Source organism: Sapajus apella, unplaced genomic scaffold (assembly GCF_009761245.1).
Source record: "Sapajus apella isolate SASKATOON/1434 unplaced genomic scaffold, GSC_monkey_1.0 scaffold29, whole genome shotgun sequence".
Taxonomy (NCBI): domain Eukaryota; kingdom Metazoa; phylum Chordata; class Mammalia; order Primates; family Cebidae; genus Sapajus; species Sapajus apella.
Genome location: NW_022436969.1, coordinates 23,981,166 through 23,989,032, shown reverse-complemented (window position 1 = coordinate 23,989,032; position 7,867 = coordinate 23,981,166). Strand labels below are relative to the sequence as shown.

General features: G+C 37.4%; 1 pseudogene; it reads left to right on the top strand.

The window, feature by feature from the left end:
• The first annotated feature begins 5,706 nt into the window (after positions 1-5,706).
• Positions 5,707-7,381, top strand: LOC116561323 (annotated as a pseudogene).
• The last annotated feature ends 486 nt before the right edge of the window (positions 7,382-7,867 follow it).

Below are 7,867 nucleotides of genomic sequence, written 5' to 3'. Positions count from 1 at the left end.
GAGATTTTCATTATTTCTCACCTAGATTACAGACTCTGTCTCTAATCTGCTGTAGTGTATCCTCCTTGCTACTTCTAGGCTAACCATAAAAAAACAGATCTGATGGGGGTGGGGAAGTGGGGGGAAGAAACAAAACCATCCAACGATCACTCATGTGGCTCAAATGATTCTGTACATTGATATTTTGATGGAGCACTACATAAACATCAAAAATTATGTTTTTCAGAATCTCTAAAATATAAGTCAATGCTATGCAGTAAATATAAAAACTAGTTTGAAAAATTTCCCTGAGAAATTACACTCATAAAAACAATTGCGTTCATAAAATATAAAACAGTAGCAAAATAATAGGGCTCTTTAAAATTAAAAATATTTAAAATTCAACAGTAATAAATAGTATTGAAAAATGTGGGTGACAAAATATTCCTAAAAGTAGAACTCAAAGTGACAGAAAGTGAGAGAAAAGATAAAAGTCACAGAATATAAATTTATGGGTCTAAAACCAGACTAACAGTTTTAGAAAGTGAAAAAAAAAATTTTAAGTTAAAAAATGAAAGCAGTGGGTTATTAGAAATAACATAAGTGGCTGATATGGTTAGTCTGTGTACCCACCCAAATCTCATCTTTAATTGGAATTTCCATAATTCCCACATCTAGAGCGACACCTGGTGGGAGGTGATTGAATCATGGGGGCAGTTCCCCCCTGCTGTTCTCGTGATAGTGAGTGAGTTCTCATGAGAGCTGATGGCTTTATAAAGGACTCTTCCCCCATTGCTTCTCACTCTTTCTACTTCGTGCCACCCAGTAAAGAAGGTGCCTTACTTCCCCTTTGCATTCCCCCATGATTGTAAGTTTCCTGAGGCCTCCCCAACCATGCTGAACTGTGAGTCAATTAAACCTCTTTCCTTTATAAATTAGAAAAAGAAAGAAATCTCATTTACAGTAGCTACAAAGAATACAAAATACCTAGGAATCAATTTAACCAAAGAAGTAAAAGATCTATATATGAAAAACTATTAAAAAACTGATGAGAGATTGAAGAGGATACAAAAAAATTGAAAAATATTCCATGTTCATGAATTGGAAGAGCATTACTAAAATGACAATACTACCCAAAGCCATTTACAGATTCAGTGCGATCTCTATTAGTGATATGCTCCACAGAAATAGAAAAAAAGAATCCTAAAATGTATATAGAAGAAAAAAGGCCTTGAATCTCCAAAGCAATCCTGATCAAAAAGAGCAAAGCAGGAGGCATCATACCACCTGACTTCAGAGTAAATAGACAACCTATAGAATAGGACAAATATCTGCAATCTATGCATCTGACAAGGGTCTAATATCCAACATCTACAAAGAACTTATACAAATTTACAAGAAAAAAACATTAAAAAGTGGGCAAAGTACATGAACAGACACTTTTCAAAAGAAGACATACATGCAGCCAACAAGCATATGAAAAAAAAAAAAAGCTCAATATCATTGATCATTAGAGAAATGCAAATCAAAACCACCGTGAGATACCACCTCACACCAGTCAGGATGGTTATTACTAAAAAGTCAAAATATAACAGATGCTGGTGAGGATGTGGAGAAAAGGGAATGCTTATACAGTGTTGGTGGGAGTGTAAATCAGTGCAACCATTGTGGAAAGCAGTATGGTGATTCCTCAAAGAGGTGAAAACAGAACTACCATTTAACCCAGCAATCACACTACTAGGTATATACCTAAAAGAATATAAATTGTTCTGTCATAAAGACACATGCATGCATATGTTTATTTCAGCACTATTCACAATAGCTAAGACATGGAATCAACCTAAATGCCCATCAATGGTAGACTGGATAAAGAAAATATGGTTTACATACACCATGGAATACTATGCAGCCATAAAAAAGAATGAGATCGTGTTCTTTGCAGGATCATGAATGGAGCTGGAGGACATTATCCTTAACAAACTAATGCAGGAACAGAAAACCAAATACCATTATGTTTTCACTTATAAGTGGGAGCTAAATGAGGAGAACACTTGGACACAAAGAGGGGAACAACAGACACTGGGACCTACCTGAAGGTGGGTGGTGGGAGGAGAGAGAGGAATAGAATAAGTAACCATTGGATAGTATGCTTAGTACTGGGGTCATGAAATAATCTGTACAACAAACCCCTGTGACATGAGTTTATGCATATAACAAACCTGCACATGTACTGCTGAACCTAAAATAAAAGTATAAAAGACCATGGGCAAAAGTTCTGAATAGACATTTCTCAAAAGAAGACAAACAAGTGGCCATCAGGTATAGGAAAAAAGTGCTCAACATCACAAATTATCAGAGAAATGCAAATCAAAACTACAAATTTCACCCCAGTTAAAATGACTTTTATCAAACAGACAGGCAATAACGGATGTTAGTATGAGGAGAGAGGGCAGCCTTTGCACACTATTGGTGGGAATGCAAATTAATATATCCACTATCCAGAATGGTATAGAGGTTCCTCAAAAACTACAAATAGAACTACTATATGATCCAGTAATTCCACTATTGGGTATATGTCCAAAAGAAAGGAAATAAGATATTGAAAATATATCTGCACTCTCATGTTAATTGTAGTACTCGTCACAATAGCCAAAATATGGAACCAAACTAAGGGCTCATCATTGAATAAACTAATAAAGAAAATGTATTATATATCTTATTATATTTTTATATAGAACTTATATTTTTATAATATAAAAAGAATAAAATCTTGTCATTTGCAGCAACATGGATAGAACTGGAGGTCATTATATTAAGTGAAAAAGAAAGAAAGAAAAGAAAACAAAGAACTTTAACAACACTGTAGACCAATTGAGCCTAACAGACACATACAAAACACTCCACCAAACAACAGCAGAATACACATTCTTCTCAAATGTACACAGAACAGCCTCCAGGATAGATCACAGGTTATGCCACAAAAGAAATTCTTAACAAATTTAAGAAGATCCACATCATACAAAGTGTCTTTCTAAACCACAATGGAGTGAAACTAAAAACTAGTAGCAGTAGGACGAGGAGAAAGTTTCCAAATACGAGGAAATTAAACAACATACTCTGAACAACTGGCAGATCAAAGAAGAAATACAAAGGAAATTACAAAATATCTTGAGAAAAATGACAATAAAAACAACATAACAAAACTTATGGAAGGTAGTAAAAGTAGTAGTAAGAAAGAAATTTATAGCACAGAACACATACATTAAGAAATAAAACAGATCTCAAATCAATAACCTAACTTTACACTTGAAGAAATTACAAAAAGAAAAACAAAAAACAAAGTTAGCAGGAGGAAGAAAATCATACATATTAGAGGAGAAATAAATGAAATCAAGAATAGAAAAAACAACAAAACTGGGTTGTATTTAAAAAATAGATTAAAAAAAAACTGAGTTGAATTTTTTGAGAAGATGAAGAAAATTGACAAATCCTTAGCTAGACTAAGAAAAAAGAGAAAAGACTTTTTCTTTTGCAATAGAAGATATTACAATGAATGCCACGGAAATTAAAATGATCATGAGACTACCATGAACGATTGTACACAACAAATTGGATAATGTAGAAGAGATGACTAAATTCCTAGAAACATACAAGCTACCAAGACTGAATCAGGAAGAAACTTTTTTAAAAACCTGAACAGACCTGCAACTAGTAAGCAACTACGAGATTCAGTAATCAACAATCTCCCAACAAAGGAAAGCCCAGGACCAGATGGCTTCAGACAAGAATCCTACCAATCATTTAAAGAAGAGTTAGCACCAATCCTTCTCAAACTCATTCAAAAAATTAAAGATGAGAGAATACTTCCAAATTCATTTTACATGGGCAGAACTATCCTGATAACAAAACCAGACAAAGACACTACAAGAAACATAAACTACATTTTAATATCCCAGATAAATGTTGATGTAAAAATTCTTAACAAACATACTAGCAAACAGAATTCAATGACTCTTTATTTTTATTTTCTAGAGACAGGTTCTCACTCTGTCACCTAGGTTGCAGTGCAGTGTAACCTGCACTATCACGGCTCACTGTAACCTCAAACTTCTGGACTTAAGCAATCCTCCTGTCTGAGCCTCCCAAGTAGCTAGGACTACAGGTACATAACACCACACCTGGTTAATTTTTGGTAGAAACGGGGTCTTGCTATGTTGTCTAGAGTTGTCTCAAACTCCTGAGCTCAAGCTGACCTCTTGCCTCAGCTCCCCAAAGTGCTGGGACTACAGGTATGAACCACTGCACCTGGCCTCAACAATACTTTAAAAGAATTATACACCATGTGGTGGGAAAACTGGCTAGCCATGTGCAGAAAGCAGAAACTGGACCCCTTCCTGACACCTTACACTAAAATTAACTCCAGATGGATTCAAGACTTAAACATAAGACCTAACACCATAAAAACCCTAGAAGAAAATCTAGGCAAAACCATTCAGGACATAGGCATAGGCAAGGACTTCATGACCAAAACACCAAAAGCATTGGCAACAAAAGCCAAAATAGACAAATGGGACCTAATCAAACTCCACAGCTTCTGTACAGCAAAAGAAACAGTCATTAGAGTGAATCAGCAACCAACAGAATAGGAAAAAATTTTTGCAATCTACCCATCTGACAAAGGGCTAATATCCAGAATTTACAAAGAACTAAAACAGGTTAGCAAGAAAAAAAAACAAAACCCATTCAAAAGTGGGCAAAGGACATGAACAGATACTTTTGAAAAGAAGACATACATGAGGCCAACAAACATATGAAAAAAATGCTCATCATCACTGGTCATTAGAGAAATGCAAATCAAAACCACATTAAGATACCATCTCATGCCAATTAGAATGGCAATCATTGAAAAATTTGGAGACAACAGATGCTGGAGAAGATGTGGAGAAATAGGAACACTTTTTCACTATTGGTGGGAGGGTTCAACCATTGTGGAAGACAGTGTGGCGATTCCTCAAGGACCTAGAAATAGAAATTCCATTTAACCCAGCAATGCCATTACTGGGTATATATCCAAAAGATTATAAATTGTTCTGTTATAAAGATACATGCACACATGTGTTCATTGCAGCACTGTTTACAACAGCAAAGACCTGGAACCAACCCAAATGTCCATCAATGATAGACTGGACAAGGAAAATGTGGCACATATACATCATGGAATACTATGCAGTCATAAAAAAGGATGAGTTCATGTCCTTTGTAGGGACATGGATCAATCTGAAAACCATTATTCTCAGCAAACTGACACAAGAAAAGAAAAACAAACACCACATGTTCTCACTCATAGGCAGGTGTTGAACAATCAGAACACATGGACACAGGGAAGGGAGCATCACACACTGGGGTCTGTTGCGGGGAAATAGGGGAGGGACAGTGGGGAGTAGGGAAGTTGGGAGGGATAACAGGGGGAGAAGTGACAGATATAGGTAATAGAAGGATGGAGGCAGCAAACCACATTGCCATGTATGTACCTATGCAACAATCCTGCATGATTTGCACATGTACCCCAGAACCTCAAGTGCAATAATATATATATATATGTATATGTATGTATATATATATATATATATTTTAAAGAATTATACACCATAAGCAAGTGGAATTTATTTCTGAAATGCGAGGATGGCTCAACATATGAAAATCAATCAATGGGTACCTTGGGAGGAGATGAATGGGAAATGGCCAGCAGAGCCTGACACAGCCCAGGTGGAAAAAAAAGGGAAAGAAGAAGGTGATGGAAGAGTTTTCAGATGCTGTCATGGTGGAAACCTTGAAAAAGCAGGTAGCTGAAGCCTGGAGCCATAGGACGCCATTCAGTCATGAAGCCATTGTCATGGACATGGATCCCTTTCTTCAGTGGATGATCCCAGACTTCATCCAAAGCCCAGACTTCTTGGAAGGGCTTCAGAAGGAACTTATGAACTTGGACTTCCATGAGAAGTATAATGGTTTATATAAAGTCCAGCACTGTGATGGTTTGAAGAAGAGAAGAGAGCCTCACATCTCTGCTTTAAGGAAAATTCTGTCTGAAGATTTTCGGTCCCGGCTTTCTGATATTTCTAAAATTGACCTGGAATCAACCATTAACATGTCCTATACTAAACATGAGTTCACTGATGCCCTGCTGTGCCATGATGATAAGGTGGAAAGGCACTGGATCACCTTCATCCTGCACCGGTTTCATTCCTGGGACAGGAGCCGGGGGGTACCCTGGACCTGTACCACATGGATGAACACTTTCAGCTGAAGCACGTTGCCAAATCTTCTATCCCTTCATGGAACAAACTGGTTTTCTTTGAAGCATTTCCAATGTCCTTTCACCAGGTGTCTGAAGTCCTGACTGAAGAAAACTCGCATTTGTCTATAAGCTGCTGGTTTCATGAGCCTGCATTGACTAGGCCTCCCAACTCCTTTAACCTCTCATACCTCAGATCCCTCACATCCCACAAGATTATGAAATTGTGTTTGACTGGATCAACGCTACTTAGCTGGACATGAATTATCAAGTTCAAATTTAAGGAGAGTTTGAAGAAAATTCTGAAATTCTCTTGAAGGGGTTTCTTAAGCCTGAGAAATTTGCAAAGGTCCGTGAGGCCTTGAAAACAGAGATGTGGAATGGGGCAGCTGAGGTCTCCCTAACAAAAGGTTTTATGAGAAAGCTGAGGAGAGCACGCTTCCAGATATATTGAAGGAGTGCATGAAGTTATTTTGCTCTGAGACGCTATTCTTGCTGCTCTCCAACTTCACAGGCCAGGCCTGAAGCTTCACTTCTTGGCCCCTTCAGAAGAGATGAGATGGATGACCAAAAAAAAAAAAAAAAAAAAAAAAGAAGCAGCAGCTTCTGCTGCTAATAGCACTGAAGAAGGGACTAGCCATAGCCCTCCTGAGGCAGAGAATAATCAGGCAGCCATTAGCAACAACAGCCAGCAGGGCGATTACCAAACAGACCCAGAGCCAGAGGAAAATCAAAGAAAGAAAGAATCAAGTGTTCCCACATGCCAGGGGGTGCTGAGGCATTGGAAGACCAGTCACTACAATTTGATTCATGACCATAGCAAGGCTGAATTTGCCCTAGGCTTAATTCTCTACTGTGGCTGTGAAGGCTGGAAGCCAGAATATGGTGGTTTTTCTTACATTGCCAAAGGTGAAGATGAAGAGCTGCTAATGGTGAATCCAGGAAACAATTATTTGGCACTGGTCTACAGAGGTAGAGAGACTTTGAAATTTGCCAAGCATATTAACTGCCAAATTAGTACACCAAAGCCTGGAACAAAAGAAAACCTTCCCAAACAGGACAGGTTTCTGGGACTTTTCATTCATCTATTAAGAATGACAGCACTGGGCAAAGCTAAAAAAATCATGACCCTTCATCAGTACTGGGAAGTCTGGAAGAGCTAAACCTGGAGGGAAGGAGAGCTACATTGTAGCTTGCCTGACAGTGTTCTTAAAACTGGTTGTACTTTAATAGGACTCAGAATGATTGTCCTCAACCTAGACCTTGAGCTTGGAGCTATGTACTTATCTCTTTCCATTCCATTTTTAAAAAGAAAAGAAAAGAAAATCAATGTAGTACACCAGATTAACAAAATGAAGGACAAAAACCACACAACCATTTCAATTGATACAGAACAAGGCATTTTATAAAATTCAACATCTCTTCATAATAAAAAGAAAACACTCAACAAATTAGAAATAGAAAGAAGTTACCTCAAAATAATAATGGATGTATATGAAAAGCCCTTAGTGAACACCCTATTCGATGATGAAAAACTGAAAGCTTTCCTCTAAGATCAGAAGCAAGGCAAGGATGCCTGCTCTTCTTCTGTTT